Genomic DNA, 27,259 nt, shown 5'->3' with positions numbered 1-27,259 from the left:
TTTTTAAAATCATCTCAGGAGTTCCCATCGTGGCGCAGTGGTTAACGAATCCGACTAGGAACCATCAGGTTGCGGGTTCGGTCCCTGCCCTTGCTCAGTGGGTTGCCGTGAGCTGTGGTGTAGGTCGCAGACGCGGCTCGGATCCCTCGTTGCTGTGGGTCTGGCGTAGGCCGGTGGCTACAGCTCCAGTTGGACCCCTAGCCTGGGAACCTCCATATGCCGTGGGAGCGGCCCAAGAAATAGCAAAAAGACAAAAAAAAATAAATAAATAAAATCATCTCAAAAGATAGTTCTTTTGTCATTTGCAGGAGCCGACAAATTTTGAGGCCATCTATGGTGGCTTACAAAAATATAAAAATTAAAAAAAAAAACAAAGATTTTTAAAACTCAGGTATATTATTGGCACAGAGAAAAGCACAGGCATATACAATTGCTAAAAGGGAGCCAGAAAATTTCTCTAAGTCTCTTTCCTGGAAGCCAGAGGGCAAAGGATCATTACAGGAGCTGCACAGCGTCTGTAGGTGCACTTGGGCTGCTTTGTAGGAATAGGACATGTCTCTTAAAACTGAGAACTGAGAAAAATCTTCCCAGTGGGTCCAGCCAAAGAACTCAGGTGCATTGTCTCATCTGAGAAAACAACCAATCTCTCATGACAAAAGATTTATGATATCTAGTGTGGGGTTTTGTTTTGGTTGTGGTTTCTTTCTTTCTTTCGCTCTTTCTTTCTTTCTTTTTTTCTTTCTTTTAAATCAGAATCACAGGTTGGCTCAAATAACTTACTCCTTTGGTAGAAATGAGAAAAGCATATGTTGATGCAAATGTACAAGAAAGAATCACAGGAATAGGCAAAGGGTGCAAGAGGCATTTTATAGCTTGTTGGGAGCAAAGGACAGAAACGTATCTGTAAAAAAAAATCCAAACCTAAAATTCCCACATCAGGAACTATGTGTAAAGTTTGCTGCATCCTCCCTACAGCCCCCACCTCCCTGACTGGCCTGGAGTACTTCCAGCTTGTTGTTATTTATTAAATGGTCATCAGCCCTCCTTTTTGTAACTGGTATTCAATAACTGCCTCATCCCCTCCCTGGAGTTAGCCTGAGTCAGGCTGCAGTGTTCCAAATTGCCAGCAGGTGTCAACAGCTAACATGATTCAGAGAAGCCAGAAAAATGCAAAGTTCTTTTTCTCTACTTGAAAACTTTCCACAGAACCCTAATGTGGGCAAAGTCCAAATTCCTAGCCAGGACGTCCCAGACCCGTCGGATTTAATCCAACTCATTTTTTACAGCCTTGGTTCTTAGGTTCTTAACAATTCAGGCGCCCATTCAATCAATCAGCAAAGACTTATGGAACATTTGTTTTATCAGGTGCTTTGCTGGGGAGCTGGAGATAAAAAAAAGATGACAGAGATTTCATCTCTGCTCTGGAGAAGCTCACTGCCTACTTAGGAAAGCAGTTTGGGGCTAAGCTGCTATGGTAAAGAGACATTGATCTCCATGTGCGCAAACACACACACACACACACACACACACACACACAGACACACACACAGGCTTAAAGAAGGTTCAGTTTATTTCTCACACCAAAACCAGAGTGGTCCAGACTAGAGGGTCATTTGGGGATCTGGCTTCTTCCCATCTTGTTGTGCGTCATCATCCGTAGGATGTTGTCCTTAGTTGCATGGCTAAGGCAGGGTCATGACCGTATCCAAGCTTCAGCCTGGGAAAGGGGAAGGAAAAAGAGGAGGGCAGGCAATTTCCTTTTAAGCAGGAAACACTGACGGTATACCTACCTTTTTATACATTTTGCAGGATAGGGACCCCATCATGTGGCCATATCTAGCTGCAAGGAAGACTGGGAAATGTAGTCCTTATTGTTGGCAGTGGCATGCCCAGCTAGCAATAAGTTGGTCAGAGAGCATCTCTGTTTTTCATACAACCTAACTTTACTTTTTTTTGGAGGGGTTTTTAAGGCCACACCTGCAGCATATGGTGGTTCCCAGGCTAGGGGTCTTATCAGAGCTACAGCTGCTGGCCTGCCACCACAGCTGTAGCAACACCAGATTTGAGGCGCGTCTGTGACCTACACCACAGCTCACAGCAACACTGGATCCTTAACCCACTGAGCGAGGCCAGGGATCAAACCTGCCACCTCGTGGTTCCTAATTGGATTTGTTAACCACTGAGCCACAACGGGAACTCTGAGTTATATTCTTAAGGCATGAATATAAGTTGCTCAGGTGGGAAAGGAGGAAGAACATTCTAGAATGTGAAGAGCATCTGTAGAAGTCTGTAGTCATGGTGAGGCCAGCTATGTTGGTACATTTGTTATGGGGTACATGTATTGGCGGGGGGAGGAAGACAGGAGAGAAACTGGAAAAATGGAGTAGAATCATATTGTGCTAAGTTTCCTACTCCAAACCAAGGCACTTGGATTTTACCTGACTGAGCAGATGCTTTGGGGGTAATTCCCAGTCTAGGGGCCAAACCAGGTTCCCAAATTCCTGTCACTCTATGTGGGTGGGCTCCAGGCATCCCAGTGTATTGTGCTTGACACCACTGAGACAGTGAGCAGAAATAATGTGGCAAGGGGTGTGTGTGTGTGGTTTTGTTCTTGTTGGATATGACTTGTGTATGTTATGGAAACAAAAGGAAGGATGCAGAAGCCAGAGGTTGAGAACATCAGAGAGAAGGGATGATGGACAGTTTTATATTCCTCCGAAGGGCTCTTGGCCAATTCAATGTGGAAAGGAAGCTTTTGGTAGGAGAGGAAAAGGCGGGCTTTTGTTTGGTGCTGGGAAGAAGAGGCAGAAGTTGCTGTCTCAGCTGTTTCTATTTCTCTGCCCAGGAGGAGCAAGATCACCTGCCAAGAGTGAGGGGATCTGAGGAGAGTAGAATGGTTGGAAACTGTGCTTGTGAGGGTAAGAGAGTGAGTGGACAGGCAAAGCCCAGCAGTGTTACTCAGTAGATCATCAATGTATTTGCCTCTCCACATATCCAATCAACAAATGTTCACTGAGGTCAAGCAGGATGGTAGGCAGTGGTGGATGCAGAGAGGAGTAAAGCACAGCAGCCAAGAACAGGGTTTCCCTGCACAGTGGTGCAAGTTGTGCACTGCCCAAAGGTGGCAGTGGGGGAAGGATCTAGCTGAAATCCAGTTCATGCATCCCTAGGCAAGTCTCAAATGAGCTACCTGTGCCAAGAAGGAGTGTCTTTATCAGTGAGCCCAAAGGGGGCAGTGGGAACATTTGAGGCCCCAATTAAGGGCTAGTTGTTTAAGGTCATGGGAGAAAAGAATGCGTTGTGGAGTAAGTGCTATAATTAAGAGAAGGCTCTGAGGATGCACAGGGAAGAGTGACACAAACCACCGAGGAGTGAGCAGTTCTCGAGGGAATGGGACTGAAATCCGACTCAGGGCCCCTGGGACCACTTGGGAGGGCACAGGGGGGCAGGCAGAGCAGGGGGGAGGGGAGTCATGGACAGAGACTGGGAAGCTCTTTTTCACCAATTTACTCTGTAGGCTTTGAAAATTAGCTAGGGCTGGACTGTTCATATGCTAATTGCAGCAGCCCCCTCCCAGTCTTCCCAGGCTTCCCCACCCTCACTGTGAAGGGCCCCTAAGGTGGGGTTGGGAGTGGCGAGGTTCTGCTAGGCAGAGTTTTTAGCTTGTGTTGGTGAAGAGCAGGGCAAGTAAGGGCGTGGGGCTGAGGTTTGTCCCACCTTGCTTCTAACCGTGGAAGTTTTCTTTCCTTTCTGGAGCTGGAGATTTTGCTCACATGTTGAGTCCAAAAGTCAAAACCCCCTTGGCTAGGCCTCTAGTGCAGCATGCGGAAGTTCCCTGGCCCAGGAACGAACCCACGCCACAGCAGCCACCCAGGCTGCTGCAGTGATCCTTAACCCGTTGTGCCGCCAGGGAACTCCTAGATGTTTAGAAATGATTGATAATATAACATATATCCACTTTGTGGAGGAAAAAAACCTCTCAAATTTGTTATCCAGTTTGAGGTGGGAGCCAATTCAGTGAGGTTCGAAAGGGGCATGTCTCAGAGAAGGTGGCTGATTCAGCTGAGGTCATCTGCATGGTTGGTTAACTGGCAGAGCTAGGATACAAATCCCCATCTGCCTGATTTTAAAATAACTGCTTTTTCTGTGCCCAGAGAAAGGGAATAGTGACACTTGCTTTATGGTTGTGAGAATCCATTGAGAAAATCAACACAAGGGGCCCAGCAGAGCTCCCTGTGTGTGGTGTTCACACTCGGAAACTCCTAGTTTCCTTCTCTGAAACCAAGAGAGGCCAACTGCCACTAAACCATCACCATGTGGGGAACAGAGCTGGTCCTGGGCTACAGCCAGCTTGTGTGTCACTCTCTGTTTTCCATGTTGCCTGCCTGCTGCTTGGGCCTCCGTGCTCCTCCCCTGGCTCCCTTCCCAGTGGAAATACAAAAGCTGCGTGAAGGAGAAATAGCGTGGGGGTGGGGGTGGGGGTGGGGTTCTAAGACCGTCATCAATTATATCAAAAAACACTTAAATCATTGCATTTTAACATGGTGCTTATCTGGGCATAGTGCCAGAGACAAGAGTGCGGAACAGATGATGGGAATAAATAGAGGATGAGAAAAGCATCTCCTGGTACCTCTAACCTACCAGCTATAGGAAGTCTTTCTAGAAAACACTGGTTCTCAACCTCACCAGATCCATCTCTCCCTTTATATAAGTAAATACACTATATTGTTAGTGTGAAATAAAAATGTAAACCACTATAACTTGCCATTGGTGGAGTATCAATGGGCAGGGACATAGAGGAGCCATTTGGGGTGTTGGAAATATTCTATATGTTGATGTGGGTAATAAGGTTACATGGCTATATTCATATATAAACATTCAGAGTTCCCATTGTGGTTCAGTGGTAACAAATCCAACATGAGGAAACAGGTTTAATCTCTGGCCTCGCTCAGTGGGTTAAGGATCTGGCATTGCCATGAGCTGTGGTGTAGGTTACAGACTTGGCTCGAATATGGCGTTGCTGTGGCTGTGGCATAGGCCAGCAGCTACAGCTCCTATTTGACCCCTAGCCTGGGAACTTCCATATGCTGTGGGTGCAGCCCTAGAAAGCAAAAAAAAAAAAAAAAAAATCATTAAACAAGGGATCTCTCTGTATTACTTTTTGCAAGTGTATGGGAATCTATAATTATCTCCATTAAAATTTAAATTTAAAGTGAGATCCAAGTAAATTTTTTTTAAGTGAAAAACAGTCATTTATTTTTTAAGTCAAAATTTGTAAAATGCATTCAACTATTTAAGTCAACCACTTGTATATATTTTTGAGTCAAAGTTTACAATATATGTTCAAAACCAGATATGTGGGTTCTTCAATTATACAAAAACATTTATCCAACACATCACCAGAAAGAAGTATTACTATGTGGAGCTTTTGCATAAACCTTATGGAACTGGAGTTCAAACCTCAGAAGGAGATATTTTGGAGAAATATTTAATTATATTAGAAAAAAAAAAGCGCAGGAAAAGATCATTACATGGGTGTTTTTCCTTGTCTTTTTAGGGCCACGTCAAATCTGAGCTGTGCCTGCGACCTACACCACAGCTCATGGCAATGCTGGAACCTTAACCCATTGAGTGAAAGCAGGAATTGAACCCATGTCCACATAGATACTAGTCGGGTTCGTTACCACGAAGGGAACTCCAGGAAAATTTTTAAATGCTGGTAGGAGCATAAATTATTACAATGACTATGGAGAACAAATCAGTGTCACCTGATAAGACTGGAAACGTAAATGCCTGGGAGCCAGCAATTCTATTCTTATGAATAAGAATGTATGTGTGAGACATTCTTTGGAATATTTTTAGTAATGATACAATATCAAAAACAATGTATTCATCATTTTTTTCTTTTATTAAAAAAAGTACTGTGCAAAAGTCAGCATGGGACAGGAAATGTGGATAGAAATGTCAGATTTGATTCTGTGGTTTGAGGAACTATGCAGTGCCCACCAGGCATGTACATATCATTAGTAAGCAATTATGTTTATTTAAGAAAAAAATCAAAATATCATTTTCTTTTAAAAAATGACATTTCCACATTGCCTGTCAAAACCATAACAGACAAATATATTAGCCATGAATACATTTCTTTCTATTTATTTATTTTTAGGGCTGCACCCATGGCATATGGAGTTTCCCAGGATAGGGGTCCAATTGGAGTTGCAGCTGCCAGGCCAACGCCACAGCCATAGCAAGGCCAGATCCGAGCTGCATCTGTGACCTACACCACAGTTCATGACAACACCGGATCCTTAACGCACTGAGCAAGGCCAGGGATCAAACCAGCATCCTCATGGATACAAGGCAGATTCGTTTCTGCTGAGCTACGACAGGAATGCCCACTTCTGTCTATTTAAAAACCTCTAGAGAAGAAAGCAGATGAGACTTGGGGTGGCTCAATGCTTTGGCTACTGTTTTGCCAAGAACTCTTGACAACACTAAGGAAGACACAGCCCTGAGGAGCTGAGGTGACTCTCAAAAAAGACCAAGGCAACACTTAAGACTCTGAAAGTTAAGAAGTGATGTGATACTGCACATCTGTGGGACCAGGAATCAAACCCATCCATGGGGCAATGTGATAGCCATTCCCCTGGTGTTGATGCCCTTGTGTGGCCCCCTCCCACAGAGAATTACAGCTGGTCCTGTGGGACCAAAGGAATATTGTGGAAATGATGTCATGAGGCTTCCAAGGCTAGATGGTAAATGGTATTGCAGATTCCACCTTGGTCTCTGAGTCTCTAGGGAGACCCATCCACCATATTGTCAGGACACTCAAGCAGCCCCATAGAGATGTCCATAGAGAGAGGAATTAGAGCTCCCAGCTGCCAGTCAGCACCAACTTGCCAGCCATGTGAGACACACTGGAAATGAATCCAGGAATTCCTGTTGTGGCGCAGTGGTAGCAAACCTGACTAATATCCATGAGGACATGGGTTCTATCCCTGGCTTCACTCAGTGGGTTAAGAATCCGGCATTGCCATGAGCTGTGGTGTAGGTCACAGACGCAGCTCAGATCTGACATTTCTGTGACTGTGGCGTAGGCCAGCAGCTGCAGCTCCAGTTCAATCCCTAGACTGGTATTTCCATATGCTGTGAGCACAGCCCTAAAAAGACCAAAAAAAAAAAAAAAAGTGAATCCACTCACCTAATCGTGTATATTAATTATGTTCAGTTTTTTGTTTACCAATTATAAAGCTGAAAAAAAAAAAAGTAAATCCTCTAGCCCCAACCAAGCTTGCAGATTATTGAAGTCCCAGATGACATCTGACTGCAGTGAGGAACCCTGAGTCAGAACAACTCAACCAAGCTGCTCCTGAATTCTGTTATTTTGTTTTTTGTCTTTTTGCCTTTTCTAGGGACGCTCCTGCGGCATATGGAGGTTCCCAGGCTAGGGGTCTAATCGGAGCTGCAGCCACCAGCCTATGCCAGAGCCACAGCAACGCGGGATCCAAGCCGCGTCTGCAACCTACACCACAGCTCACGGCAACGCTGGATCGTTAACCCACTGAGCAAGGGCAGGGACCGAACCCGCAACCTCATTGTTCCTAGTAGGATTTGGTAACCACCGCACCACGACAGGAACTCCCTGAATTCTGTTTTTATTCAATGTATTTATTTATTTAGCTTTTTTTTTTTTTTCTTTTTTAGAGCCACATCCACAGCATATGGAAGTTCCCAGGCGAGGGGTCGAATTGGAGCTGCAGCTGCTGGCCTACACCACAGCCACCAAAATCCCAGATCTGAGCCATGTCTGTGACCTACACCACAGCTGACGGCATTGCTGGATCCTTAACCCACTGAGCAAGGCCAAGGATCAAACCAGAGTCTGCATGGATACTAGTTGGGTTCGTTAACTACTGAGCCACAATGAGAACTCTGTTTTCCATATTTTAGGATCTCACAAATAAGGGATATCATATGGTAGAGAAAATCTTGTCTATGTTCTCTTCTAGGAGTTTTCATGGTGTAATGTCATATTAAAATCTTTGTCATGTCGAGTTTATTTTGTGTATGTACAAGGGTGTGTTCTAACTTCATAGATTTACATGTGGCTGTCCAGCTTTCCTAATATCCCTTGCTGAAGAGATTGTCTTTTCTGCATTGTATGTTCTTGTCTCCTTTGTTGTAGATTAATTGACTATAGGTATATGGGTTTATTTCTGGGCTTTCTGTTCTGTTCCCTTGATCTATATGTAATTTTTTTTGTGCCAATATCAGAGTGTTTTAATTACTGTAGCTTTACAATAGTGTTTTAGATCAAGGAGCATAATGCCTCCAGCTTTGTTCTTCTTTCTCAAGATTGCTTTGGCTATTCAGAGTTTTTTACGGTTCCATTCAAATTTTAGGATTGTTTGTTCTATTTCTGTGAAAAATATCATTGGAGATTTGATATGGGTTGCATTTATTTGAATCCTTGACTAGTAGGAACTATGAGAAATAATAAATGATTATTGTTGCTTAAAAAATTCATCAAGGTGTACACTGATGATTTGTGTACTTTACCATATATAAGTAATAATACAATAAGAAAGTTTTTAATTTAATGATCAGCCTAATGCAGAATAATCATGCAATGCATTAATCATAATATAAAAGAGAAAAGGAAAAATTGTAGTTTAATATAAAAATTCTTCACCATTACAAGTCCAGAAAAACCTTGCATAGTTGCTTAGAAAAATCATCTCCACAAATGTGACAGTACATTTCTAGACTGACTCAAATCTGTTGAACCGGTGACTCAGATACTACACACGGAACTGCATTTCGTGGCTTGATTTTTCCAAAATAGTAAGAATAGCAGATTATGTTTTCCAAAAATGGCCCATTTCTTGTCCCACATGCCCTCGCAGAGCTGTGACACTTTCCTTTCAAGTGTTAGGATCTATTGCCTCACACTTGAAATTGGGTAGGCCTCTGTGACTACCTCAACAAAATGATGGTCCTTGATTTACAACACTAGGTCATAAAAAGCAGTATAGGGGCAGTCAGCTTTTGGAATGGTGGAGTAAGGGTTTTGAAAACTCTTCCATAAAGGCAATAACAACACTGAAAATTTTTTCTCCACATCGACTTTTTCACTAGTGTGGAAATTAAATCTTGCCACAATTCTAAGAGCATTTATTCAAGAAAAACAGCTGACTCTTCATAAGAACAATGAGCACTATGGCATTTTTAACTTGCCCCATGCCTTTTTTTTTTCCAGGTTTGTAACCAAGAGCTTTGTAACTACTGTAGATGTGAAAACCAGCAGTATAACAGCAAGTGGAGGGATGCAAGGAGTTTGCATATCTCCTAAATCCCCATTCCCAGAGAACTGTCTGTATTTGACTTGTCTGGCAGCTCCCTGGAAATCACCAGATTCAGGACTGGTCTCTATTTCACTAATTCACAGCTCACTCACTGTGAACAACCTTTTTTCCTGGGGCATTTGTCAAAAACAATCAGCAGTAATTGTTTAATATCACAGCTGGCTGAGATGGCAATAATAGTTGGGGGAAACAAAGGGCTGCCCAAAACCTTAAGAGGAAAAGATGTAGAATGTGATGTCCATAAGGAGATTTTAAAAGCTCTGACACATTACCAAAAATCTAGAAGGCCACAAGCATGTGCAGGGCTGTGTGCATGCCCAGGAGACATTTGAGAAGGCCCTAATCTCTCACTCTGGCAGACTTTGAGGCTCTGTGCAAGCAGGAAACGAAAGCTGAGGCAGAGCTATAAACCAGTGGAGCATTGATAGTGAGTCCCCTACATGCATACAGAACCCCTAAGCAAAGCTAGGAGATACATTGGTTCAGGGAATTTAAGGAAATATCTATTCAATCACTAGCTGACCACTAAGCTAAATGAGCAAAGAATTCATTGGCCACACATGACTAAAAAATACAAATTTTACAGAATTAAAGTCCCTAAGCAAACAAATAGCAAAACAGGAAAGTCACTAAGCAAACAAATAGCAAAACAGAAAGAGTAAACAAAAAAACCAAACCAAAACACCCCCCCCCTCAAGCCCCAAAACCTTGGGAAGGGGAGAATCTGATTTCCAGAGTTGCTGATTATACTCTTTAAAATGTCTAGTTTTCGACAAAAAATTACAAGAAAAGTATGGCCTATACACAGAAGGAAAAGCAGTTAATGAGAACTATCCCTTGGATGTTTATATATCCAATAACCATAGCAAACTCCAAGAGGAATAAACTCAAAGAGATCAACACCTAGGCATATAGTAGTCCAACTATTGAAAGCTAAAGACAAAGAGAATCTTGAATATTGTAAGACAGAAGGCTCGTCACAAAGAGGCTTCAATAAGATTAATAGCGATTTTTCTTCAGAAGCCATGGAGACCAAAAGGCAGTAGAATGACATATTTAAAGTGCTTGGGGGGAAAGTATTGTCAACCAAGAATTCTGTATTCAGCAAAGCTATCCTTTAGAATGAAGGAGAAATCTTTTTTTTTAATTTTTTATCTTTTTAATAGAGAGGAAAACTGCCTTACAAGGTTAGCAAAACTGCCTTACAAGGAAATTCTCAAAAACGTTCTCAAGTTGAAATAAAAGGACACTAGATCCAATCTACACAAATAAATAAATAACCCTATGGGTGCCTATATATCTTTGTATTTTCTGACTACAATGGAATGAAATTATAAATCAGTAACAGAAAGAAATTTGGAATATTCACAGATGCAGAGAAATTAAACACATTCCTTGGAAGTTTCAGAATGGTTAGGTGTGGAGAGGACTGTCTTTTGTTATTCATAATAAGATTCTTTCAATCATACCTGAGTTTATGCTAATGAGGTAGCTCTCGAGGATTCCTAGATAACTGATTGCTAGAGGAACCAATCTTGTGACTAGATAGTTGGAAATTTCAGTCCCAACCCCTGACTTCTGGAGAGATTAAGCTAATCACCAATGATCAGTGATTAAATTAATCATAGGTTCCACAAATACACAATGGAATCTCCATAAACCCCCTAAACTACAGGGTTTGGGGAGCTTCCAGGTTAGTGAGCACATCAAGGTGCTGGGAGAGGAGCATGTCCAGAGAGGTCATAGAAGTTCTCTGTCCCCAAAGACTTTTTGCCCTTTGCATCTCTTCCATTTGGCAATTCCTGAGTTGTATCCTTGCATTCTGTGAGCCATTCTAGCAACTTATTGAGCCTGAGGAGGGGTGTGGGACACTCCCTCACCCCCCCACACACAACTTTACAGCTCGTTGGTTTGAAACATGGCAGGCTTGGACTTAAACTGGCCTCTGAAGTGGGGGCTATCTTTGGGACTGAGACTTTACCCCATTGGGCCTGCCCTAATTCCAGGCACTTAGTGTCAGATTCAACTTAAATTATAAAATATCCATTTGGTGTCCAGAGAGTTAGAGAATTGGTTGGTGTGGGAAAAACCCTCATCTATTTGGTATCAGAAGTATTCTGAGTAGGAGTTCCTGTTGTGGCTCAGCAGTTAAGAACCCAACTAGTATCCATGAGGATTCAGGTTTGATCTCAGTGGGTTAAGGATCTGGCATTGCCACAAACTGTGGCATAGGTCACAGACGCAGCTCAGATCTGGCGTTGCTGTGGCTGTGGTGTAGGCTGGCAGCTGCAGCTCCAATTCGACACTAGCCTGGGAACATGGGAACTCCCATATGCCATAAGCGCAGCTGCTAAAAAAAAAAAATTCTGAGTAAAAACAGATCATAGTAGGAATTAATGCATCTACAATGTATTCCTGCTTAACAAGCCATACCCAAACTTAGTGGCTTAAAAGAAAGCCATTTATTACTCAGGATTTCATGGGTTGTCTGGGTGTTTCTTACGCTGGTCTCACTTGGCCTCAGTCAGGAAGCTGCATTCAGCAGGTGGATTGGCTGGAGCTGGAAGGTCTGAGATGGTGGGAAGTTAGCTGGGAAATTGGGACCTCTCTTTTTACATGACACCTGGATTCTGAGAGCCTAAGAATGCCCCTGTGTACAAACACTTATCCAGCCTCTGCTGTGTCATAGTTAGGTCCCATTAGCCAAGCAAATCATAAGCCCAGAGTCAGTGAGGGAGGAGACTACCCAAGGGCATAAATGCCATGAATACCAGTGGGCCTGAATCACTGGGAGCCATCAGTGTAACAGTCTGTAATTTTATATACGGTGTTGCCATCCTGACAGAAGCCCGCCACTGAGTTTTTCCTGCCATTTCTTTTTGCAGATGAGGAATCTAAGGCCCAGAGAGGTCAAGTAACTTACACTTGCCCAAGGTCCATAGCAATTAAGTGGTGGGAAATTCAAATTTTTGGTTCTAAAGTCTGTGACCTTCCACTCTACCACAGGCTCCTCCTGGGAGCACCTAGGATACAAGAAACAAAGCAAGTGATGAGAGAAGCCCAATCCATAGTTTTATTTCGGTGGGAAGCAGAGTGAGCTTTATTTTTGTTTGCATATAATGGAGAAGATGAACGAGTCAGATAATATGGGTGGAGGAAATATTAAAATAGTCTGATTGTGACCTCGATGGCCAAACTATCTTATGCTCTCTCTCAATGAAAGTTTTATGGTTCCTCAGCTGTGGTCACTTAATATTTCATACGTAACTCCCTGCCACAGCTCTTTCCTGTATACTATTTGTTGCTCACTATTTATTATGAATTCTTCCTGGTCTGGGTCCACACTGCCTTGTATATTGTCTGATGTACAGCAGACTCTCAACAAATGTTTGTTGAATGAATGAATGAATGGGCAAGCAGAGGTCAGGGAGGCCAAAATGGAATCCTTCATACTTTTCCAGGGACTCCAAGGAGAAGCCATGAATAATGAGGGAGTGAAGCATTAAGGTGATGAACAATGAATTGTGTATTATCTGAGGAACAATCAGGAGTTCATAGAAACAGATGTTTTTGATTAAACAAATAGGCCAAAATTCAAGAACTTAAAATCTAATCTTACAATAGATTTGTGCTTTTGAATATCTTTCTCAAATTTTTCATTTAGGGAATTTCTCATTCACTTCAGCCTATTCTGCATGTTCGTTTCATTTTGTTTTGTTGCTTCTTTTTCCCATAGCTTTTTATCAACAGTTTTGAAAGTCGACAGGGAGGGGTCCTACTCCATAGCACAGCTTCTCTCCTCTTGCTTGTTTTACTCCTTGAAAGGGAGCATTGATTTCAACAATGTAAATGTTCTTCTCCAATTGGGAGTAAATCATCCCAAGAAAATTTGCTTAAGGGAGTTCCTGTCATGGCTCATTGATAACAAACCCAACTAGTATCCATGGGGATGTGGGTTCCATCCCTGGCCCCACTCAGTGGGTTAAGGATTTGGTGTTGCCATGAGCTGCAGTGTAGGTCACAGACAGGCTTGGATCTGGCGTGGCTGTGGCTAAGGTGTAGGCTGGCAGCTGCAGTTCTGATTCAGCCCCTAGCCTGGGAATTTCCATATGTTCCAGTGCAGCCCTAAAAAGACACCCCCCCCAAAAAAAAGAAAGAAAATTTGCTTAAAAATGGAAGAGTTGGGAGACTTCCTCACTAGAGATACTGAACCATAAAGGGTTTGGACTCTGGTGATAAGATACCAGGCTCAGTAAGGACAGGAGTTAAGTGAAAATTAAATTTTAAAAAAACTGAAAAATTGAGGGGAAATCCACTCACTGAATGTAGCACCCCAGCCATTTTCACATGGTTATATTTAAGTGGTGTTGATAGAGTTTTCTGCAAAAAGAAAAACAAACCTACAACAGACAGGAAAGGCAGGTTCACATCAACTACTTCTGAAAAGAACCCTAGGATTTAAAGGAGTAACTTAACGTCCATATGCTATACAAAGAGATGGGAACTGTGTTTGGAGGCGTTTCTCAAGTTCATGCTGAGCATGTGCATTCACAAATGTATGGTGCTGCTTCCTTAGTTTCCCCAGTCATCTTAGTTAAAGCCAGTGAGAACTACCCACTGTCTCCTGCTCACCTGGTCCAGCTGTGGTGGCAGGAGCCACTCCTAGTTCCAAATTTTCCTGAACTTCTCCTAGAAGGGTCTGCAGCCCATGAGGATTTTCTCCCTGGGAGACTCTGGACAGGTAGACAAGCAGCTGCTAAAGGCGGGGGGCTGAATAGTAGCAAATTCTGGGAGGCTGGGATAGAATTCCAGGAGGCTGGCACAGATTTCAGGTTAGTTCTGGATCTGCCTTGACGTCAAGAAATGTCTCTTTGGTAGACTTTCTCTTGAGAGTCCAGAGGCCCATGGGAGCAGAGCCATAGCTCTTCATACTGAGCGCTGACATACAGCACAGTTGAGATGGGGCCTCCAGAGGCTTCAACTCAACTGAGCAAGTGAGGCAGGTAGCACCAGCCCGAGATAAGGCAAGAGCAAACCAGGATTTCATGAAGGGCACCCTGGAGGCAACACCAGGACTAGATTCCGGGGCTTCAAATCTGCCATCCAAACAACAAAAAAAACAAACAACCCAATTGAAAAATGGGCAGAAGACCTAAGCAGACATTTCTCAAAAGAGGACATACAGATGGGCAATAGGCATATGAAAAAAGGATCAATATCACTGATTATTAGAGAAATGCAAATCAAAACTACAATGATGTACGACCCCACCCCAGTCAGAGTGGCCATCATTAACAAGTCAACAAATAACAAATGCTGGGAGAGGGTGTGGAGAAAAAGGTACCCTCCTCCACTGTTGGTGGGAATGTAAATTGGTACACCCACTATGGAAAACAGAATGGAGGTACCTCAGGAAACCAAATATAGAACTACCATATGATGCAGCAATTCCACTCCTGGGCATATATCCAAACAAAATTTTCACTGAGAAAGGCAGTGCACCCCTATGTTCATAGCAGCACTATTCACAATAGCCAAGACATGGAAACAACCTAAATGTCCATCAACAGATGAATGATGGGAGTTCCCGTCGTGGCGCAGTGGTTAACGAATCCGACTAGGAACCATGAAGTTGCGGGTTCGATCCCTGGCCTTGCTCAGTGGGTTAAGGATCCGGCGTTGCCGTGAGCTGTGGTGTAGGTTGCAGACGCGGCTCGGATCCCGCGTTGCTGTGGCTCTGGTGTAGGCCGGTGGCTACAGCTCCGGTTAGACCCCTAGCCTGGGAACCTCCATATGCCGCAGAAGCGGCCCCAGAAATAGCAAAAAAAAAAAAAAGAAAGAAAGAAAAAAAAACAGATGAATGAATTAAGAAGATGTGGTACATATATATATACAATGGAATATTACTCAGCCATAAAAAAGAATGAAACAATGCCCCTTATAGCAACATGGATGAAACTAGAGACTCTCACACTAAGTGAAGTAAGTCAGAAAGAAAAAGACAATTACCATATGATATCACTTATTTGTGGAATCTAAAACATGGAACAGATGATCCTATCTAAAAATAATAACAAACAGAAACAGATCATGGCCAAGAAGAGCAGACTTGAGATTCCCAAGGGGGAAGGGGGAGGGAGTGGGATGGATGGGAATTTTGGGGTTTTTTTTAGATGCAAACTGTTATATTTGGAATGGATGGGCAATGGGATCCTACTGTACAGCACAGGGAAATGTGTGTGACTGGGTCACCTTGTATAACAAAACTTGACAAAACATTGCAAATCAACTATAATAATAAAAAAATTTCCTTAAATACATAAGTAAATAAGTAACAACAGCAACAAAAAAATCAACCATCCAGGAGGGCACACAGGGCTCGATGTGGCCTGATACCAGCCTCCGAGGCCAGGCGGACTCTGGACCCCGCAGGCTGATCAGGCCCTCAGCCCGTCACTGCCTGTATGAAACCCACGCCTGGCCATGTCCCTCACCTCTCTCCTAGCTGCCACAAGAGTCTCATCCCTGAGTCTTGGCAATGTCCTTGGTGCAGAAGACTGTGGCAGAACCAGGTATAAATATTTATGAAGCTACACGTTAATAAGACATATACTGAGCGCAAAGCATGGATTCCTGCTTTGAAGATCAAGGTCGCTTTTGCCAGGGGAGCCATCTCTATATACAGCTGTATTTCAGGGGATGAGCTTCTGGACTCTTGGCTCTCTCTGGCCTATTGCTAATGTGGTCCTCTGCCAGGGGCTGTGTTATCCCCAGGGGACATTCGGCCATGTCTGGAAGCCTTGTGGGCTGTCACATGGGTGGGGAGGAGCTTAGTCTAGCATCTAGTGTGTAAAGACCAGGGACAATGCAGTAGGTCCTACCACACGCAGGACGCCCCCCTCCCCTGCCCCTCCAATATCAGTGGTGTGGAGGCTGAGGAACCCTGCCCTAAGGTAACAAGCCCGGGCATAGAAAAGCACTCCTGTTAGAGAGGAATTTGCTCAAGGCCTTACAGCCAGTGAAATCCAAGCCTGAGGTCAGGGATTCCAGCAAGCTTGCTCCAAAGCCTCCAACTCATTCTCGGAAAACCATCTTGCTTCCTGGCATCGTTATCCTCCCATTCTAACTCTTTTTTTTTTTTTTGTCTTTTGCCATTTCTTGGGACGCTCCCATGGCACATGGAGGTTCCTAGGCCAGGGGTCCAATCGGAGCTGCAGCCACCAGCCTATGCCAGAGCCACAGCAATGCAGGATCCGAGCCATGTCTGCAACCTACACCACAGCTCACAGCATCGCTGGATTGTTAACCCACTGAGCAAGGCCAGGGATCGAACCTGCAACCTCATGGTTCCTAGTCAGATTCGTTAACCACTGCACCATGACGGGAACTCCTGTATCTCCATTTTATAAGAGAAGAAATTAAGAGTTAGAATGGGGAGTTCCCGTCTTGGTGCAGTAGTTAACGAATCCGACTAGGAACTATGAGGTTGTGGGTTCGGTCCCTGGCCTTGCTCAGTGGGTTAAGGATCCGGCATTGCTGTGAGCTGTGGTGTAGGTTGCAGACGTGGCTCGGATCCCTCGGCTGTGGCCCTCCCTAGCCTGGGAAGCAGCCTTGGGAAGCGGCCCTAGAAAAGGCAAAAAGACCAAAAAAAAAAAAAAAAAAGGAGATACCATACCTACCAATTAGTATTACTGTAAAGATGAAGTCACCTAAGGCATAGGAAAATGCTTTGTAAACTGGCTAAGTACTGACCTAATACTATTATTATCATGAAGAGTAAGATAGAGTGACCCAGCGGTATGAGAGACCGGATCTGGGTTCACAGATCAGGCACCATATGAGGACATTGCCTTGACTCAGCTAACAGATCACGTCAGATGCTGGCAGTTGTAAAAGAACCACATGGTCTTCATTTATATCGTGAGGGAAGTGTTATGCTTCTCACAGCTTCTATTGCGTGGTAGTTAAAAGCAGGGCTGTGGGACCAGGCTGCCTGGTTGTGAATCCCATCCCTGCCAAGTACTGGTTGTGTGAACTTGGCAAGGTGTGTGTCCTCCCCGTGCCTTTGGTGTAGACTAAAGAGAGCAGTGTCTACCTCACTTGGTTGTTTCTTTTCTTTCTTTTTTTCTTTTTGCTTTTTAGGTCTGCACCAGCGGCATATGGAGGTTCCCAGGCTAGGGGTCTAATCAGAGTTACAAGCTCCTGGCCTACACCACAGCTCGCGGCAATGCCAGATCCCTGAGCGAGGCCAGGGATCAAACCCACAACCTCATGGTTCCTAGTCGGATTCGTTTCTGCTCCACCACGACAGGAACTCCTGTTGTCTCTTGTTTGTAACACAGCCAGGCCCACGATAGGTGCAGAATAACTGTCAGCTACTATGATTGTAGCTCTTGTTGGTGTCACTTGCTTCTGACAGTGCTTTCTGACACTACCTCAGTAACGCCCACCTAGGAATACTTGTGCCAAGTTTTACTCTTTGGAGTAAATGTCACCAATTCCCTGCAGGTTGGTGTCAGGACTGTTTGGGTGGTCACTGCATCTCTGTCTCCTGACATGATGTTATGGGCTGAATGCTGTCCCTCCAAAAATCATATGTTGAAGCCCTAACCTTCAGTGTGACTGTGTTTGGAGCTAGGGCCTTTAGAAAAGTAACTGAAGGTGAAGTCATAAAGGTGGGGCCCTGACCCAATGGGGTTGGTATCCTTATAAGAAGAGTAAGAGACACAGCAGGAGACAGAGATCTTTCCCACACGTGCACACAGAGGAGAGGTCACCTGAGGGCTCTGGGAGAAAGCAGTCGTCTGCAAGTCAGAAAGAGCTCTCGCCAGAAACCAACCCTGGTGGCAGGTTGATCTTGAACTTCCAACCTCCAGAGCTGTGAGAAAATAAATTTCTGGAAGTTGCCATTGTGGCTCAGTGAGTTAAGAACCTGACTAGTATCGAAGAGGACATGGGTTCGCTCCCTGGCCTTCCTAAGTGGATTAAGGATCTGGTGTTGCTGAAAACTGTGAAATAGTTTGCAGACTTGCCTCAGATCCCATGTTGCTGTGGCTGTGGTGTAGGCCAGCAACTACAGTTCTGATTTGACCCCTAGTGCCTGAGAACCTCTATATGCTATGGGTATGGCCCTAAAAAGACAAAAGACAAAAAAGATTAAAAAACAAAAAAAGAAGGAAGGGGAATTCCCATCGTGGCGTAGTAGAAACAAATCTGACTAGGAACCATGAGGTTGTGGGTTCGTTCCCTGCCCTCGCTCAGTGGATTAAGTGTCCGGTGATGCCATGAGCTGTGGTGTAGGTCGCAGATGTGGCTCAGATCCATGTTGCTGTGGCTGTGGTGTTGGACAGCAACTACAGCTCCGATTGGATCCTTAGCCTGGGAACCTCCATATGCCACAGGTACAGCCCTTAAAGGACAGAAAACAAAAAAAAAAGAAGGAAGGGAGAGAGGGAGGAAAAGGGAGGGAGGAAGGAAGAAAGGAAGGAAGGAAGGAAGGAAGGAAGGAAGGAAGGAAGGAAGGAAGGAAGGAAGGAAGGAAGGAAGGAAGGAAGGAAGGAAGGAATTTCTGTTGTTTAAGCCACCTTCTCCATAATATTTGGTTATAGCAACCCCATAGCAGGCTAGTTTACTTGGAGTGCTCAGAAAATTTTATGGAACAAATGAATGAAAGGGTAAGTAAGTCCTCTGCTCTCTAGAATCATACCAGGGTTCCTATTGCATCTCAGTGGTTTAAGAACTAGACTAGCATCCATGAGGATGTGGGTTCAACCCCTGGCCTTGCTCAGTGGGTTAATGCTGCAAGCTGCATTGTAGGTTGCAGATGCAGCTTGGATCTAATGTTGCTCTGGCTGTGGTGTAGGCCTGCAGCTGAAGCTCTGATTTGACCCCTAGTCTGGGAACCTCCAAATGCCATAGGTACAGCCCTAAAAACAAAAAAATTTAAAAAAAGAGAGAGAGAAAGAGAGAGAATCTTACCACCTGGAGTTTCTGCTGTGACACAGCAGGTTAAGGACCCAGCATTGTCTTTGTGGTGGTGCAGGTTCAATCCCCAGCCTGGGGCAGTGAGTTAGGGATTTGCCGCAGCTATGGTGCAGGTCACAGCTGTGGCTCGGATTCAATCCCTGGCCTGGGAACTTCCACATGCTGCTGGTACATCCAGGGGAAAAAATTATACCACTTAGTAGAAGCCTGTCAACAAGTACTTGCCATGTAGTACTTGTAATTATTGAAACATTAACTGATTCACTAAATATTTATTGATCCTTTACCACATACCAGGCACTGTGCTAGGCGCTTTGAGACAATCTCTTCTGTCACATCTTGTGGGGGTACAGCCTGAAACAACTGGACATCATATCCAGAAGAGGGACAGAAATGGCAGAGGTTATCTTTCTTACAATGCCTGTGGAGGGCTCTCTGACCAGTGATAGGTGGGCAGGGGCCTGAAGGAAATGCAGATGGAAACATTCAGGGGTCTGGGGCTGAGAGGAGGGCAACAGCTGGAGAAGGGGCTGCGTTGTGCTCAGACAGAGGAGGCCCACTCAGCCGGAGTGAGATAGGCCAGGGAACAGGCAGGTGGGGCCACCTGGAGTGTCAGGGCCCCGCTGGCTCAGGTGACCCCCTCCAAGCCCTGAGAGTAGCCTGGCCGTGTGTTGGCTTGTCACACGCTTTGTAATCTACACAGCTGACATAGGCCAGCTGCGAGGGGTTGGCCCTGCTGTCTCCTGCTAGGTCCCCCTTCTCTTACACTTCCTCCCAAGTTGGATGGTGTCACTCATTAGACACTTGGCATTTTCCATATCCAGAAGGGGAAATCAACTTGTGAGGAGTTTTAATCTGTTGTGACTTGTTTTTTCATGGTACATGAATATTCATGGTTATGCATAACTTTGTATCATAGCTCTTAAAAAATCCTCCAAATTGTATAAGCTTAGGCCCCACAAAACCTGGATCCCCTCCTGGAGGCCAAGAAAGTAGGAGGTAAGGACAGGAGAGCAGCGGTGACTGTCCTCTGAGTGAGATAGGAAGCCATAGAGTGTTTGTTTTGAGGAAAAAAATCTTTATTTTTGATTGTGGTAAATATAATAAACATAAAATTTACCATCTTAGTAATTTTTAAGTGTACAGTTCAAGGGTATTAAATATATTCTCATTGTGTACCCCTCACCACCATCCATCCCTGTAACTTTTTTAAAAATTGAAATATTGTTGATATACAGGATTATGTTAGCTTCAGGTGTACTACCTAGTGATCTGACATTTGCATATTTCAGAAAATGACTGCCATGAAAAGTCTAGCAACCATCTGTCCTCATGCAAATTTATTACAATATGAATGGCCATATTCCTTATGCTTTATCTTATATGCCCATGGCTTATTTATTTTACAATTAGAGGTTTGTGAATCTTAATCCTTTTCACTTATTTCATCCAGCCCCACGCCCCCTCTGGCAACCACCCATTTTTTTCTCTATAAGTCTGTGATCATTTTGCTCTATTTATTCATTTGTTTTGTTTTTTAGATTCCACATATAAGTGAGACTATATGGCATTTGTCTTTCTTAGCTATTCTTTTTTATGGCTGAGTAATGTTCCATTGTATATATGTACCACATCTTCTTAATCCATTCATCTATTGATGGACGCTTAGATTGCTCTGTATCTTGACTATTGTAAATAATGCTTCAACGAACATTGGTATGCATGTATCTTTTTTTTTTTGTCTTTTTGTCTTTTTAGGGACACATCCATGGCATATGGAGGTTCCCAGGTTAGGGGTCCAATTGGAGGTGTAGCCACCAGCCTATACCACAGCCACAACAATATGGGATTGGAGCCACGTCTGCGACCTATACCACAGCTCACAGCAACACCAGATCCTTAACCCACTGAGTGAGGCCAGGGATCAAACCCGCAACCTCATGGTTCCTAGTCGGATTCATTTCTGCTGCGCCATGATGGGAACTCCTCCGCATTTATCTTTTTGAATTAGTGTTTTTGTTTTCTTCAGATGCCCTTAGGGTCTTTTGAGCAGAGAAGTGATGTGACTTACGCGTTAAAGGATAATTTATCTGTCCTGTTAACAACATCCCATGAGGGGGTCATGGTACATCAGGATGCTGGGGCCCAACAAATGCAGTCCTCTACCTTTGATTTGAGGTGTAAGGGTATTGTAGAGGGTGCAAGAAGCTCACCCTTGGGTGGGGAGCAGCCCTTGCACACAGCCATGGGCACAGGCTAGATAAACAGTGAGAGGAGAGAGATGGATGTGAGCTAGAGAGGTGAGTGGGGCCAGACCTCAGTGGTTAGATGCTGACCAATCTCTTGTTTTCTTGCTTTTGCTGCTTTTAATAAAAGGTGCCGTGTTGAAGCGAGGAGGCAATGACATCCACCTGTATTTTCTTACACTCTTCCTTGGCCCTCACAGACTCTAGGCATGTAGCTGTCTTCTTGGTTCTTGGTTATAAGAGAGGGATCCTGAGGACATCTGGATGACACCAATGCAGCATATTTATGCTATATGGAATTGGCTAAAGTTACAGGACCAGTAGGCTCCTCTGGGGCAAGCAGGGATTAACAGATCTCTTGGACTCTGACCACTGGACCAATTAGAACTGAAGTTTTGGTCAGTGGTGGGTTTGGATACCTATACTTTTCTAAATCTTCAGTCCCTTCATTTCATTACCAAATGGCAAAATGCCTGAAGTGTCTTGATCTGTTTCCCAAAAGTAGGTGATCTTCTTCTTGGGAGGAGGGGGATCTGTTCTGGGTCCCAGCATGTCCCATCACTGTCCCTTGCATGCACCCTCTCAGGCCCTCATGTATATAAATCCTGGGCGGCCTCACATCTTGGCCTCACATCTCGGCCCCTGCCTGAACACATCTGAATTCCCAGTGGATGTCCCGGTTAGGCTCTCCCTCTCCATGTAAATATGTGTATACCATACACAGGGTGTCACATGCACTCACAGGGGCATTGTATATCTAGTGACCTGCCACATCTCATGGAGTGAACCACAGGACTACGCTTTGAGTCTGTAGGGTAGAGTTTCTGTTCATGCCTGAGTCCACACGATGGCCTTGTGGGACTGAATGACATTGCTTCTCTACCTTAGTGGGAATATGAGAAAGGAGCATGCTTCTTTTATTTCAGTCATTCTTTTTTTTTTTTTTTTTAAGGGCCACACCTGTGGCATATGGACATTCCCAGGCTAGGGATCACCACAGCCACAGCAACGCAGGATCAGAGCCACATCTGTGACCTACACCATGGTTCACAGCAACACCAGATCCTTTACCCACTGAGAGAGGCCAGGGATCGAACCTGAGCCACAATGGGAACTCCTGACGATGAGGAGTATTTAGCCAGTTTTTATCAAGAAAAATAAGTCTATCTACTGGCTTATCAATGGATGTTCTCTGGGAACAGATAGTAAAGATGAGCCTGGGCCAGCATAAACCAAGGGGAGGAATAAATAAAATCATAGGTTATCCCAAGGAACCAAGGGGCAGGAATGTAGCCAGGCTAGGACCAGAAACCAATAGGACCTTTCCCCTCCAGCTCTTGTCTTTGCTTCCTTTTGAGCATGCTCTCATCTTCTTTCTCTTTCTCAATTCAGGCATGGTTTTCTCTGGCCTTCATGGAGGACTATGGGAATGTGGCCATCCCAGTATTTCCACAGCCTGAGATACCAGCAGAGGCTGACCCGCAGCTTCCTGGTCCCAGGTCTCAACTCCTAGGAGAGAGGACCTCAGACTTACCGTGGGACTGGTCTGATTTTAAAATGTGAGAAGAGTAAAGTTAATTCTAACAACATATTCTATTTAACCCAATGTATACAAAATATTATCTTAATGTGTAATCATTTAAAAATTAATAACCAGCGTCTCTGCTGTGGTTTCAGCAAGTTGAGAACATGACATAGTATCCATAAGAATGTGGGTTTGATCTCTGGCCTCATTCAGTGGGTAAAGGATCAAGCGTTGCTGTGAGCTGTGGTGTAGGTTACAGACATGGCTCAGATATGGTATTGCTGTGGCTGTGGCGTAGGCCGGCAGCTGCAGCTCTGATTCAACCCCGAGCCTAGGAACTTCCATATACTGCAGGTGTGGCTATAAAAAAATTAATATCTTGCATTCATTTTTTTTTAGTAAAATTCAGCATGTGTTTTATACTTTCAGAACATCTTAAGTCACAGTTCCCACATTTCAAGTGCACAATAGTCTCATTCGGCTAGTGGCCCCTGTGCCTGACAGGACAGTCCTAGAGGAGAGAAAGTCCTTCTGTCCCAGCGTGTTCAACTAGAGTTGACATTCATTCTGACATTCACTCAAGTGTCAAAATAAAACTGTGAAGGAATGATAACATTTGTGCCATAAACAATAGACTGAAAAGACAACAGATAACAGTTTGGACCACTTTACTCCCTGGGAGGCTAGATGAGGATTTCCTAGGAGAGGGAAAGGGGGGTTAGAGAGGCTACAAAAGAATAAGATGCTGCTCATCTCTTCATATCCTTGCACTCTGTTGCCTCTTCTATACTTAAGCAACAACAGAATTCTGTATATATTCTGGGAAATCTAAGAATAGACAAGTCTTTTGCCCCATTTTCTACTGGAACCTTGGAAGCCAATGGGGCAGGGTTAGGGCAGAGAAAATCTAAGGCAACCCTTCAGTTTTTCTCCAGCACCTACAGTCCGTGGTCATGACACTGAGGGTGTAGAGTATGTGGACCAACAACCAGAGACCATGATAAGATATGGACAGCTTAGTGCCTGCCAGGGAGATAGATGCCAATAATAAGACCAGGTGGGGAACAGTCCTTCTTGGCAGGGACCTGGGTGGACCCAGGATGAAGAACCAGCTGCCACCATCACATCGACTTTATGGCAATATCTAAGCCCCCTAGAACTTAGAACCACCTCTATAGAGGTGCTGAGTGAAGGGAAATTGTAAAATGATTTAGTTTAAACCTGAAATAACTAAAAACACCCAGATTTGAATGCACTGGCTCTTGACATCAGAGAATGGAAACTCAAGAAAGACATAAAATTTACCTATAGAAAAAGAAAGTTGCCTTTTATTGCTCATGGGAATTTTATCATCTAGAAAAATCTATGTCCTCTAAAATTATGCTATAAGAATATTGGGAACCACTTAGAAATCCATAGGAGCATAAATGATTAGAATTGCTATATGCTCTTGTTGAATTGAGCCCTTTATCATGATAAAAAGATACTCTTTATCTCTGGTAATAGTCTTTGCCCTGAAAGTCTGCACCTACTTAGTGTGATATTAACACAGACACCCTAGCTTTCTCTCGATGAATGTTAGCATGACATACCATTTAACATCCTTCTACTTAAAAAACTTTGGATTTTGAAACAATTTCAAATCTGTGGAAAAGTAGCGAGGATGATATAAAGAACACCCTTGTATTTGCCCCCCACCTCAAGTAGGGTTCCACCATGATTAGCAAGCAGCAGAAGCTAAAGAATGGTCAGCAGATCTCAGAGCACCTTCCCTACTCGGCACTCTGTACTCTGCTCTCCCTTCGAAAGCACTTGACCTTGCACATTCCAGCTGCCGTGGCTGCCCCAAATTCTCAATTCTGTCTCCTCAACTCAGGCAGAGATTTTCTGCATAATCTGGAAGATGTGAATGTTTGCTTTTGTTTCTGGAGCAGGTCTCCAGTTTTCACCAAACCAAGAACTGCAATCTCCCTTCCAACTTTTTAAACAATAAAAGGAGCTTAAAGTGGAGGCCACCGGAAAAATAGCTCATTGGAAGTCAGGACAGTTTCACCACCAGGACTTTTAGAACAACTCGGATACAGTGATAAAACCCACTATAGTTCCTGGGACAAAAAGTCCTGACCCGTCTCATCCGTGTATCTGTATACTCTCCAAGAATGTGTTGTGTAACATCAAAGGATGGCAGGAGATGGAGAAAATCTGAGACCTCATTTGGTCCAACGCCCTCATTTTACATGTGAAAGTAAGAAGGTCTGGGTGGGAAGCAGCTGCTCAAGGTTAGACTCTTGACAGTTGAGGAAACTTAGCCCCAGATCCTGGAGATCCAGATGCTCAGGGAAGGATGTCTTCCAGCTCCCTGGATAACTGAACTCTTTGGTCAGCCTTGATTGCAATATTTTATCAGTGAAAACCTCCGAGGTATTTAAATTACTCTTGTGGCCTAAATCCAACAAAATGAATCTTTCCTTCTAATGGAGGCTCTTGCAGGGTCCAGGGGGTCATTATTCTAAAGGGGTCCTTCTCATGTCATAGAGAAGCGAGTGCAACTTGCCTGCTTCCTTTCAGGAGGGGTCCTTGAAGAGCAACCTGAGCTCTTCCATAGACACCCTGGTCTCTGACAAAATACCAGCACAGCCAGCTCCCCAGCTCTCTTCCCCGCTCTTTCTGGTCTGTCCTGACTTAGCATGTGCTCCAGATCTTGCTCCACATTTTCTGAGGTTGGTGAGCACCAGAAGTTTGCAGACCTCATGATATTTCCAGGTTCACAGCCTCGTGAAAATCTAGCCCCCCCACCCCACCCCCTGCCTTTGTTCACAACGGATTTTTGTTGCTTAGTTTCTCACATGGAGGAACAATCCAAGCATCTGTTTGCTGCCCTTTCCTCAAACTGTGCAGTGACACAGCTAACACCCTGGGCTCTGGATCCTTAGAGTTTTGACTTTAGAATGTTTTATGGGATGTTCCCTGGTGGCTCAGCGAGTTAAGGAACCGGCATTATCACTGCCGTGGCAAGGGTTCGATCCCTGGCCTTGGAATTTCTGTGTGTCGTGAGCTTGGCCAAAATGCAAAAAAAAAAAAAAGAATGATTTATGGAAGTTATAAAAATAAGTTTATGAGGAAAAAAGTGCATGCATATATACAGAGAGTTTAGAGTTTCCGGGGAGGCGGAGGGAGAATACAGACACAGTAAAATGTACTAATCTTAGGGGAACTCATATATACATATCTCCATCATACTGATCAAGACAAAATATTTTCAGCCTCCCAAAATGCTTCCTCTCACCCCCTCCCAACCAATGCCCTTGTCAGTGAGTTACGACTGGGGCTCTATCACCTGAGACTAGTTCTGCCTGTTCTTGAAATTTATATGAATGGAACCAAACAGTGGTACTTTTCTGTGTCTGGTTTCTGTGAGTCAACAATACATCCTTCAGCTTCATTTGTGTAGTCTACAATCGACCACCTTCTTCCAGGAGTCAAAAATTGCAAAAATGCCAAGATCCAGATAATCAATATTTGTATTTGTCATATTTGGCCCTAAGTAGGCACAAGTGCCTTAAAGACATGAACCAAAAATTCATAAACATAAGACATACAACTCATTAGTAGACACATAAGAAAATGTTCCATCTCACTAGCCTAATATATACTTCTAAGTTAAAACGCCAGATCTATTTTTTTCTTTTTTCTTTTTTCTTTTTGTCTTTTTAGGGCCGCACCTGTGGCATATGGAGGTTCCCAGGCTAGGGGTCCAATCGGAGCTGTAGCTGCCAGCCTACACTAAAGCCACAGCAAAACCAGATCCGAGCCACATCTGCGACCTACACCACAGCTCATGGCAATGCCAGATCCTTAACCTACTGAACAAGACCAGGGATCGAACCTGAAACCTCATGGTCCCCAGTCGGATTCGCTACCGCTGCGCCACAACGGGAACTTCCCCCAGATCTATTTTTCAAATGAGTACAATTATTTTTCAAATTGAGTAGAACTAATTTTTTAATGAGTTCAATAAAATGGGAATACTCCCAGCAAGACTATACATAAGTTAGAACAAGTCTTAGAGGATAAAGTGAAAAAGCCTTTAAAAATCTCTATTCCCTTTAATATTCCCCTATAGTGACTCAAACGCAGGA

This window comes from Phacochoerus africanus, chromosome 3 (genome assembly GCF_016906955.1).
Source record: "Phacochoerus africanus isolate WHEZ1 chromosome 3, ROS_Pafr_v1, whole genome shotgun sequence".
Classification (NCBI taxonomy): Eukaryota; Metazoa; Chordata; class Mammalia; order Artiodactyla; family Suidae; genus Phacochoerus; species Phacochoerus africanus.
Note: the sequence above shows the minus strand (reverse complement) of the source record.